This window comes from Zingiber officinale, chromosome 3B (genome assembly GCF_018446385.1).
Source record: "Zingiber officinale cultivar Zhangliang chromosome 3B, Zo_v1.1, whole genome shotgun sequence".
NCBI classification, from domain to species: Eukaryota; Viridiplantae; Streptophyta; class Magnoliopsida; order Zingiberales; family Zingiberaceae; genus Zingiber; species Zingiber officinale.
Window position 1 is genome coordinate 90,051,594 of NC_055991.1, and position 13,359 is coordinate 90,064,952.

A 13,359-nucleotide genomic window follows, 5' to 3' on the forward strand; every position below is an offset into this window, starting at 1 on the left:
AAAGATAACTTTCCTTTTTGGAAATCATCAACATGTTTTAATAGAGAGATTTTAATTTATAAAAGTTTCATTTTATAACCAACCATGAAGGGAATTTTTTTAAAGAGAAATTTTTATTTTAAAAATTTCTGGAAACAGATTAAGAAGTTTTAGTTTTTGTTTAAAACTTTCCTTGGATGGAGGATCATGAGGTGGCCAACCAAATAGAAACAAGAAAGGAAATATTAATTAAATTTTCCTTTCATTGGCTAAGAGAATAAGGAAGTTTTTATAAAACTTTCCGTATTTGCCAAGACCAAGGAATATAAAAGAGAGGGTAGAGGTGCCTCACCTCATAACTTATGTTCTAGTGTTCCTCTCTTTTATTTCTTTGGTTGGTGGCCAACCCTTCTCATCCTCTTCCTCTCCTCCTTTTCTTCTTCATTGGTGGCCGGCGGCATCAACTCTCAAGGAGCTTGTTGGTGGCCAGATTTTGCTTGGAGATGGAGAGAAAGGAGGTTTTGTTTCTAGCATCCCTTGGAGCTTGGTGGTGTGGCCGAACCTCATCTATTCTTGGAATTCTTGTGGTGGCCGAAACTCACAAGAAGAATGAAGCTTGGGTGGTTCTCGTCTCGGTAGATCGTCACCCACACGACGTCCGAGATAAGAAGAGGAATACGGTAGAAGATCAAGAGGTTGTTGTTTACAAAGAAAGGTATAACTAGTAATTTCTATTCGGCATCATACTAGTTTTCTTTGTATAGTTTTTGAAATACCAAACACAAGAGGCATATGATTCTAGGTTTTGAATTTGTGATTCAAGTTTGTGTCTTTTTTGTTTTTTGAATTTGTGATTCGATTGTTCATTTTGGTTAAACCTAGGGTTATATAAGAAAATTAAATATTAGATTTCATTAAAAGGTTTTATCTAGGAAGTGGTGGATGCTCCCATACCCAAGAAGGCCTAGTGCCTCGTCATATTTAACCTGGAAGCCAATTTCTGAAATTAATATTTAATTGAATTTGTAACATAGGTGGATTTGGATCAATAATGTTAAGCATCGTTTGCGATCCAAGTCTAAACCACTATGAACAGATAAGTTAAATTTGGAATCAATAATGTTAAGTTCCGTTTACGATTCCAAATTTAATTTCTAAAGAACACAATATGTTGTTAGTAAAGGTTCAGGACTTGTACAAAAGCATAGTTGAATAGGAGGATCGGTCGACCGAACAAGGCTAACTCAAATTAGAGACAAGTTTAGACCAAAGCATAGCAACATCCGATCAAGGCCTGATCGGTCGACCGAACCAAAGGATCGATCAATGTAATGCCCAAAAATTCTTAAAATAAATTCTAGAAATATTCTATTATTTTCCTGGAATTTTAGAATATTTTTATGGAATTTTTGGAGTAGCAGAAGTAGCAAAATTAAATAAAAACGTAAAATAGCCTAAGCGGGAATTGAACCCGAGACCTATTAGACCCTACGATTTATTGATGACCTTAGTAACCAAGGGGCCCCAGCAGGGGTGTGCTGAAAGAAGAGGAGAGAAATTATATTTATGATCGAGTTGGGTTATATTAATCACTTAATATAAATAGGGAATTTAAGTGGGAGTTTATTATTTAGGATCGACAACTCTCCCTCAAACCCTCACCCGACGCCGCCCTCTCTCTTCCTCACCCTCTCAGCGCACAAGCCCCAAGAGATCTAGGGTTCCATCCCTAGGGTCGTAGGAGCACCTTCCGGCGACGTCTCTGATACGAGGACGCTCCTCTCCGCGAGAAGAACGCGTAGACGCAAGAAGACCGCCGAAGAGATCTTCTTCTCCGAAAATCTAGCGATCAGAATTGTAAGAAACCTAGCGCAGGATGTAAGTAACCCCTCACCTGCAGTATAAGTAGCTAATCATATGTTTATATATTCTTAGTTCAGCCATATGCAGAGTTAGAGCACACCAAGTGCTTGACAAAATGACTAGTACAGTTATATGCTACAGTGAACATTTTAATAGCTCAGTTAAATGCCATAGAAGCATTTTAAATAGCATACTTAGTCTTGCTTCAGTTTATATGGGACTACGGTCCAATGGGTGGGTTCTCATAGTCGCCTCTAGGTTCAGATAACCTAGCTCTAGGTTCAGATAACCTAGTAAGAGCAAGATAATAAAAATTAGCTTATGAATCAGTATTTTACTTTATCAGTGGCACTGTGCTGGACTCTTAGTTGTCCTTGGGTTGGGCTCCCATAGTCGTCCCTAGGTTTAGATAACCTAGTAAACCCTACTACATTCGGGACTAGCTACCTCGGGTCTAGTTAAGGATGCGCGCATAGCAAGTACAGTTGTCAGGCCCATCAGCAGCATGATTATTATTTTTATCTATTATGAAAATAGTTTTCAAAACTTCACAAATCAGTTATGTGAATACAGTACAATTTCAACATTAACCTAACATTAATTTTAGCTTAGCTTATGTATCAGTTTAGTTTTCTTGTTGATACAACAAATAATTTATGTTTAGTAGTTGATTGCCATGACTTATATGTCAATATGCCATGTTTTAGTATTTTAGTATGATTCTCATCATGTATATCAGCATAGCATCTTTTAAAAGCATGATTTCATCGAATGCATGTTTTGTGAGGTAGATGGTTCTTACTAAGCTCCCAAGCTTATAGTTTCCTTTTCCTTATACCGAAGATAAAGGTAAAGGGAAGATGGATTAGCGGAGGCTGGAGGACAATGCGTCAAGATGTGTGTGAGAAGGACTTGGAATAAAGACTCTTGGGGAGTAGCCCATCTATAGACTTAGTATTTCTATTTTTGGTTACTTTTCTGCACTTTTAGGGTGTTTAAGTATCATAAATTGTGAAGGTATACACTACGCCATGCTTAGACTCCTCGTTGTCTTGATAATAGATAGTAAAATGTGAGTAATGTCATGCCTAGTAGTAATGTTTATGCTTTTAGTGGTTTTCTAAAAGTTTTGTATGAGTTCAGGTGGAATTTCTGCAAAATCAGAAACCCAATCGATCAGCCGATCGATTGAGGAGTCCTCAATCAATCAGCCGATCGATTGGAAGAAATCCCCGCGTACGGAACGTTACTGAATCGATTAGCCGATTGATTGAGGAGTCCTTAATCGATCAGCCGATCGATCGGGAGTAACACCTCGCGAACAGAAGGTTGCTGAATCGATCAGCTGATCGATTGAGGAGTCCTCGATCGATCAGCCGATCGATTGAGTCGCGACCTGCGCGTACAGAGAGTTGCTGAATCAATCAGCCAATCGATTCAGATGGTTCTTCCGTGCATAGAAGCACGTTAAATCGATCCGTGGATCGATTGACATGTTTCAATCGATTGAGCCTCGACCTCAATCGATTGGGGAAGCCTGATTTCGGCTGGAAACCTCTGATTTCAGTTCCTTGACCATATGGAGAGTTTAGATTCCATTCTTTAGTATATGTACAATAATGAAAAGGTATTTTGAACATAAGTTACAGATTTTAATAGTCATTAGCAGAGTGAGATTTTAATTAGTTCAATTTTCCGCACACAATAGTTAGACAATGTAACCCCCGACCTTATAGCTCAGTCAGTAGAAGGTGGGGCGTTACAGAGTGGTATCAGAGCAAGTTTCATACTTCCTCCACACACACATCAGCATTGAACCTGCAGCTTCCAAGTAAGAATACCTCAACTTATTTATGTTCTTGCTTCTATGATTATAGATAATTCCATGTTTATAGATAACTAAAGCATATTTATATATAATAGCATCTAACATGATAGTAGTAGTTATATGAACATGATTTAGTAGTTATGTATGTCCTCTACTTCTCTAGAAAATGGTACGAGGACGCCCAACAAAAAGGGCACCAGCCACTGAGCCCCAGCACGGGGCGGACAGCTCAGTACCTCCCCCAGACCTTACAGAGATAGTGGCTCAGTTACAGAAGCAACTAGCTGAACAACAACAGGAGATAGTCACCCTAAGGGCTAATCAGCAGAACACTCCCACTGCCACTCCGGAACCTAACAAGACAACCCTAGTAATTTTAGAGGTTCCACCAGTCCAACCTACAGCACCTGTAGCCCCAACCAGCAGGGGCAAGGAGAGAAGCTTATCTGATCCAGTGGCAGAAAATCAAGCCAGAGAACTTCTCAGGCACCAGTGAACCATGGGATTGTAACGCCCGCCCTCCCACTGCTCAAGGAGGGGCGGGGTTACTTACTTACATACGTGCATACATATAAAATCATGGCAGCGGAAACAGTTATAATTTTTTTTTCTATACTAACTACACTAAACATCATGCTTATCATATTGAACATGTAGACATGCTAATGTTCATGCATATAACTTAATTAGTATCAACTACTTGAAACATGATTCATGATATCATAAGCATACTAACATGAAATAAGGAGAACATAAGTGCATACTATCCATACTAGTGCAAGTACCATCAAAGTATAATGACAACACATGGTTCATATGCAAACTTAAAACATATAAACATAAAGCAGTTTTTTTTCTTCCACCATACCACTACCACACACACACTTGCCCTTCCTACTGCTCCTCTTAATTTAGCCATTCCTTTCCTTTTTCTGCAGTACAAGGAAACATAAAAAGACTATAAGCCCATAGGCTTAGTAAGTTCCTTTCCTACTCACAAAAACCATGAATCATGCATAAACATAGAGTGATAACATGTTCATTTGGCAAATCATAACATAACATGTGAGAGCATAATATAAAGTAATATCATATCATGTGAGAATATAAACATAAAGTCATATCATATCATGTGAAATCATAAACATCAAATCATATCATATCATGTGAGAATATAAGATCATATCATAGCATGTGAGAGCATAAACATAAAGTAATAACATGATCATATAAGCATCATTGACATATTTTCAAGAGCATCTTAAGTAAGCATAAAAGAAAACATATAACATGAACTTGTAGATGCAAGATGTTCTTTTGAAAACATGTTACATGAGATGAGTATATGCAAGATGTCCTTTTGAAAACATATATCATATACATACTTAAACATAATCTCAACATGAGGGTCCAGCTTGTACCACATACATACATGAATGCGCGCATCCTAAATAGATCCAAGGTAGCTAATCTTGAACCTACTAGGAACTAGGCCTGTTTCATAGACCATTGACCTAGGGACAACTTAGGAGCCCATCCCTTTTACTAGGCCCGTTTCATAGACCATCGACCTAGGGGCGCTTATGAAGCCCACCCTTGGTATAAGCCATACAAAGTAAAATAGCATGTCATATCATGTCATATCATAACATATCATGTTCTTGTCATATCATAACATTTCATGTTCTTGTCATATCATGAAGAGAGCTCTTGATCCTAACTTAATGGAAGCATCTCTTTGTCATGTCATGAAGAGTGCACTTGATCTCATCTCAAGGGAAGCATCTCTTAGGCTTTTCATCTTACATAAGCCTTTCATAGACATATCATAATAGCATGAGGTGCACATAACATAAAGCATATCATAAGGAATCATAACATGATGTCATAAGTGCACATACATAAAGCATATCATAAGAAATCATAACATGATGTCATAAGTGCACATACATAAAACATATCATAAGGAATCATAACATGAGGTGATAAGTGAACATAACCTAAAGCATATCATAAAGAGTCATTATCATGCATGGTTGGGGTTTTGATCTTCCTACAAACCCTAAATCATCCTTGGCCGAACCTTAAGGTGAGGTTCCAATTTTTTTAATACAACATGTAGCATGAAACTAACAACATGTAAGAAATCATATATCATAAGGAAGCATAAATAAGCATGGTTAGGTTTCAAACTTTGCCCTAAGTCTCAATTTCAACCTTGGCCGAAACCTAAATGTGAGGTATTCAAACTCTTAAGTACAACATGAAGCATGAAACTTAAACTAACCATATATTAAAGATCATACATCATAAGGAAGCATATACAAGCATGAATAGATTTCAAAACCTTGCCCTAGACCTTGTATCCCAACTTGGCCGAAACATCAAGGTAGGGTTTCTCAACCTTTAATACCACATGGAGCATAAAACTCTTAACAAACAACATATAAGAGATCATGTATTATGAAGGAGCATAAACAAGCATGTTTTCATTTCAAAACTTTGCCCTAGACCTTGTCTTTTAACTTAGCCGAAACTTCAAGGTGGTATTTCTAGGTTTTTCATGCAACATAAGCCATGGATATTTAACCTAACATAGCATAGGAAAGCATACATCATGAGGAAGCATAAAACAAGTATAGTTAGGTCAACAACTTTCTCTAAGACTTTAATTCAACCTTGGCCGAAACTTCAAGGTCGTATTTCTAGGTTTTCATGCAACATAAGCCATGGATATTTAACCTAACATAGCATAAGAAAGCACATATCATGAGGAAGCATAAAACAAGTATAGTTAGGTCTCAAAATCTTGCCCTAGACCTTGTGTTCATCTTTGGCTGAAACCTAAAGAAAGGTTCTAGGTTTTGTTTATACATCATGTAGCATGAAAGCTTATCTAACAACATATAATAGATCATGTATCATGAAGGAGCATAAATAAGCATGTTTAGATTTCAAAATCTTACTCTACACCTTATATTTTCTCTTGGCCGAAACCTAAGGTAGGGTCCTAGGTTTTATTTATACAACATGTAGCATGAACACTCAACTAACAACATGTAATAAATCATGTGTCATGAAGGAGCATAAACAATCATGTTTAGGTTTCAACATTTTGATCTAAACCTTATATTCCATCTTGGCCGAAACTTCAAGATGGTATTTCTAGGTTTCATGCAACATAAGCCATAGATATTTAACCTAATATAGCATAAGAAAGCATACATCATGAGGAAGCATAAAGCAAATATAGTTAGGTCTCAAAATCTTGCCCTAGACCTTGTGTTCATCTTTGGCCGAAACCTAAAGAAAGGTTCTAGGTTTTGTTTATACATCATGTAGCATGAAAACTTATCTAACTACATATAATAGATCATGTATCATGAAGGAGCATAAATAAGCATGTTTAGATTTCAAGATCTTACTCTACACCTTATATTTTCTCTTGGCCGAAACCTAAGGTAGGGTCCTAGGTTTTATTTTTTTTTATTACAACATGAAGCATAATTTGTAACTTGACAACCATAAGTGACCACAACTTCTTATCTTGGCCGAAACTTGCAAGGAGATCCCTAAGTCTTTTTTTAAACAAAACGTAAAGCGTACGATAACTATTGTACTGCAGGTGAGAGGATATTTACATCTCTTGCTTAATTCTCTAAGAGAAGAAATCCTTGGTTGTGAAGCTTTTCCTAGAGAGCAAACCTTCTTGCTTGGTTCGGCAATGGTGAGGAAGAAGAGAGTGGTTTCGGTGGAGAGAAGGAGGAAGGAGAAAGAGAGAGCAAAAATGAAGATTTTCATTCTTTTTTCTCCTTTTATTCCAATTAAGAGGAAAAAGGAAAAATGATCTTTTCCTTCCCTCTTCTTTTACTCATCCTAAATGAAGGGAGAAAGTAAAAACTCTCTTTTCATTGTAAGAAGAGAAGGAAGCTTGAATTTCTCCTCCTTAGTGAAGTGAACCTTCACTTTCCTTACCTTTAACCATAATTTCCCTCTTTTTATATTAGCACACCCCTGCTGGGGCTACTAGTTATGACATGGAACCACTTACCAAGAGGTCCAAGGTTCAATCCTTGGTCATGCCTCTTTTTGGTTCTTTTTCTTTTATATTTTTGAAAATCCACATGAGGCCCATACTATATCATGTATAAATCTATTTGAATTATTAAGGCCTATTTTAATCATGCATAAATCTATATTAATCATGCATAAATCTACATGAATTATTAGAGATCCTATGGGTGTTACAGGGATGCCCAAGTCTGGTTCAAGACACTGGAGAGTACGATGGAGCTCCTGGACTGGCCAGAGCACAAAAAGGTGAAATGCGCCTCCTTCTGCCTAACAGGAGACGCACGTATGTGGTGGGAGAGGATTAAAGCGAAGCGCCCAGTGAACCAGATGACATGGGCTGACTTCGAAAGAGAATTCTTTGAGGAGTTCTTTCACATGCGGGGTCATAAACCGCCACTACGACGAGTTCACTGAATTTCGTCAGGGTAACCTTTCAGTTGAGGAGGCCGTGAAGAAATTCAACAGGTTGGCTCGTCTATGCCCCGAACTAGTGAACACCGAAGGAGAACGAGTCCGACTGATGCTCAAAATGTTAAGGCCTGAAATAGCACTGAATGTGGCCAGCGATGTCCATAGGCCGCAAACCACTGAAGAACCGGTAAGTAGTGCTCTGATCACCGAGCATTACCAGAACATCATCAAGCAGCAGAAGCAAGCCTTCTCAGAGTCCAAAGGCCAAGGAGGCTCAGGTACTCAGAAAACACCAGGGCCACAGCACTAACTAGAAAGGGAACTCCAGTAACAAACGTAAACCAGGGAGTTACCCAAAAGGAGGACCAGTTAGTAAACAACCTAGCTATCCCAAGTGTTCTACTTATGGGAAATTTCACCCCGGAGTTTGTCGCAAGGGAACACGAGGATGCTTCGAATGTGGCCAGGAAGGGCATATGGCTAAGCAATGTCCGAACAAGACCAGTTTTCCCCCACCACAGCCGATTCAGTACGGAGACAAACCAGCCCAGTTGCACCAGATGCAGGCTGCTTTAGATGGTCCACACATCAGCCAGGGCAGACTAGAAGCCCCCTCAGCCACGACGAACGCGAGGATCTACTCACTCACCAGAGAGGATGTAGCGAATGCCTCGACAGTTGTTACAGGTCAGATCAATATTTTATAGCAAAGTGCAATTGTCTTATTCAATACTGGGGCAATCCATTCTTATATATCCAAGGCATTCGCCAAAAAGTTAGCAATAACTCCAGATGCACTTAGTGGTCAATTTTTGACAACATTACCTTCAGGAGAAACCATGGCATCCATGCACTGGCTCTGAGCAGTGCTAGTCATTATAGTAGACAGAGAGTTTTTTGGTGATCTTATAGTGCTCAATATGGCTGACTATGATGTCATCTTGGGAATGGACTTCCTGACCAAGTACGGTGCCTCCATAGAGTGCTGCAAACAGAAAGTTGTATTCCAATCTGAAGCAGGAGTGCAGTTTGGATATATCGGAGAACCAAAGAGAAAGGCCAAGAAATTTCTCTCAGCTCTGAAAGCACAGAAACTACTGGATTCAGGATGTACGGGGTTCCTAGCATATGTAGTCAGTACCAGTCAGGACAAGGACCAAAAGTTAGAAGAGGTCCGAGTTGTATGTGACTACCCAACAGTCTTCCCTGAGGAGTTACCAGGCCTAGCACCAGACAGGGAGATTGAATTTGAGATAGAACTTATCCCCAGTACAAATCCCATCTCCAAAGCATCCTACCGTATGGTTCCAGGAGAACTAAAGGAACTTCAGGAGCAACTACAGGAGCTGCTCGACAAGGGCTTCATACGCCCTAGTCACTCACCATGGGGAGCGCCTGTATTGTTCGTGAAGAAGAAGGACAGGAGCATGCGCCTGTGTATAGACTACTGGGCACTAAACCAAGTCACGATTAAGAACAGGTATCCTCTTCCCAGGATAGATGACCTGTTTGATCAGCTAAAGGGAGCAGCAGTGTTCTCTAAAATAGACCTCAGATCGGGATATCACCAGGTGAGAGTTAAAGAAGGTGATATACCCAAGACAGCTTTCAGGACCAGATACGGACATTATGAGTTCGTAGTCATGCCCTTTGGCGTGAAGAACGCTCCAGCTACTTTCATGGACCTCATGAACAGAGTATTTAGAGAATACTTAGATAAGTTTGTTATCGTGTTCATCAACGACATTCTTATCTATTGCGGAACTCAGGAAGAACACGCAGAGCATCTAAAGATAGTACTGCAGACCCTTCAGCAGAACCAGCTGTACGCCAAGTTCACGAAATGTGAATCCTGGCTCGATCAGGTATCCTTCCTGGGTCACATCATCTCTAAGGATGGTGTCATGGTAGACCCCAGTAAGATAGAGACTGTGAGTAACTGGAAAAGACCTAAGAACGCCAGTGAAATCAGAAGCTTTCTGGGATTAGCAGGCTATTACAGAAAATTTGTAGAGGATTTCTCCAGGATAGCCTCCCCACTGACAACTCTCACCAGGAAGAACAGAAAATTTCAGTGGACAGAGGACTGTGAGAACAGTTTCATCGAGCTAAAAAGAAGATTGACCAGTGCTCCCATTCTGACTCTGCCAGAAAACACAGACAGCTTTGATATTTATAGTGATGCCTATAAATTAGGACTAGGAGCAGTACTGATGCAAAATGGCAGGGTGATCGCCTATGCCTCCAGACAACTCAAGGACTATGAGAGGAACTACCCTACTCCTGACCTCGAGCTTACAGCAGTTGTCTTCGCCCTCAAAATTTGGAGACACTACTTGTATGGAGCTCAGTGCAGAGTGTATACAGATCATCAGAGTCTGAAGTACTTCTTCACCCAGAAGGATCTGAATATGCGACAGTGCAGATGGCTCGAGCTGGTCAAAGACTATGACATAGACATCCTTTACCACCCAGGAAAGGCCAATAAGGTGGCAGACGCACTTAGCAGGAAGTCCAGTGCCACCTTACTATCCCTAGCAGCCATGCCACGGCCCCTACAAAATTAAGGAGATTACAAATTTCGGTCTCGAACTTATAGTTGGGCAACTCTCTACTATGACATTAGCATCTACCCTGCTTGGTGACATCCAGACAGCTCAGGATCAGGACCCTGAAATTCAGAAAATCAAGCAAGAGTTAGCAGAATCAGAAAGTGGAGAGTTCAGAGTATCTGATAGTGGGGTATTATATTTTGGTGACAGACTGTGCGTTCCGGATCAGGAGGAACTACAGAGGAAGATCCTAGACGAGGCTCACAGGACTCCTTATGCGATGCATCCTGGCTCCACCAAGATGTACCAAGACCTAAAGAGACGTTTTTGGTGGTCTAGGATGAAAAGAGACATCTCTAGATATGTCAGTATCTGTCTGACCTGCCAGAGGGTCAAGGCAGAACACCAGAGACCAGGAGGAGTTCTGCAACCTATTCAAATCCCAGAATGGAAGTGGGAAGATATTTCCATGGATTTCATAGTGGGACTACCCAGAACCACGAATGGTTTCGATGCCATCTGGGTAATAGTCGACAGGTTGACTAAATCAGCCCACTTCTTAGCTATCAGAATATCCTACTCCATGGAGCAACTAGCTCAGTTGTATCTCAAGGAGATTGTCAGACTGCATGGAGTCCCACAGACCATTATTTCAGACAGAGACAGTAGATTCACGCCACACTTCTGGGAGTGCGTACAATCAGTATTGGGCACCAGGTTAAAGTTTAGCACATCTTTCCACCCTCAGACAGATGGTCAGACGGAGCGAGTAAATCAGGTACTCGAAGATATACTCCGAGCATGTGCCCTAGACTTTAAGGGAAGTTGGTGCAAATATCTGTGTTTAGCAGAATTTGCATACAACAATAGCTATCAGGCCACTATCGACATGGCACCCTACGAGGATCTCTATGGGCGGAGGTGTAGATCTCCAATCTGCTGGTATGAAAGTGGTGAACAGAAAGAACTAAAACTTTAGACAGATCTAGTAGCAGATACCACAGCAGCTATACAGCAGATCCGCCAGAGGATAGAGACAGCTCAAAGCCGCCAGAAAAGCTATGCTGATACATGGCGCCGACCCTTAGAGTTTTCAGTTGGGGATACAATATTCCTTCGAGTGGCTCCCATAAAGGGAGTAATGCGTTTTGGGAAGAAGGTCAAATTAAGTCCCAAATATGTGGGACCATACCTTATCACCAGAAGAGTTGACAAGGTAGCATATGAGCTAGAGCTACCCCAGGAGATGTCAGCTATCCATAACGTATTTCATGTCTCTATGCTGAAGAAGCATATCCCAGATGCCACCCAGGTGATTGAGCCTCAGTCGGTACAAGTCCGCGAAGATCTCAGCTATGACAGTCGGCCTATTCAGATAGTAGACCGAGCAGTTAAGAAATTACGGAATAAGGAGGTACCATTAGTAAAAGTCATTTGGCAAAATCACACAACAGAAGAGGCAACTTGGGAGACAGAAGCTAGTATGAGATAGAAGTACCCAGAGTTATTTTAAGTTTGAGGATAAACTTTTTATAAGGTATGGGGGATTGTAACACCCGAAAATTCTCAAAATAAATTCTAGAAATATTCTATTATTTTTCTAAAATTTTAGAATATTTTTATGGAATTTTTGGAGTAGTAGAAGTAGCAAAATTAAATAAAAATGTAAAATAGCCTAAGCGGGAATTGAACCCGAGACCTATTAGACCCTACGATTTATAGATGACCTTAGTAACCAGGGGGCCCCAGCAGGGGTGTGCTGAAAGAAGAGGAGAGAAATTTTATTTACGATCGAGTTGGGTTGTATTAATCACTTAATATAAATAGGGAATTTAAGTGGGAGTTTATTATTTCGGATTGACAACTCTCCCTCAAAACCTCACCCGACGCCGCCCTCTCCCTTCCTCACCCTCTCGGCGCACAAGCCCCAAGTGATCTAGGGTTCCATCCCTAGGATCGTAGGAGCACCTTCCGGCGACGTCTACGATACGAGGACGCTCCTATCCGCGAGAAGAACGCGTAGACGCAAGAAGACCGCCGAAGAGATCTTCTTCTCCGGAAATCTAGCGATCAGAATTGTAAGAAACCTAGCGCAGGATGTAAGTAACCCCTCACCTGCAGTATAAGTAGCTAATCGTATGTTTCTATATTCTTAGCTCAGCCATATGCAGAGTTAGAGCACACCAAGTGCTCGATAAAATGACTTGTACAGTTATATGCTACAGTGGCCATTTTAATAGCTCAGTTAAATGCCATAAAAGCATTTTAAATAGCATACTTAGTCTTGCTTCGGTTTATATGGGACTATGGTTCAATGGGTGGGCTCCCATAGTCGCCTCTAGGTTCAGATAACCTAGCTCTAGGTTCAGATAACCTAGTAAGAGCAAGATAAGATAAATTAGCTTATGAATCAGTATTTTACTTTATCAGTGGCACTGTGCTGGACTCTTAGTTGTCCTTGGGTTGGGCTCCCATAGTCGTCCCTAGGTTTAGATAACCTAGTAAACCATACTATATTCGGGACTAGCTACCTCGGGTCTAGTTAGGGATGCGTGCATAGCAAGTACAATTGTCGGGCCCATCAACAGCATGATTATTATTTTTATCTATTATGAAAATAGTTTTCAAAACTTCACAAATCAGTTATGTGAA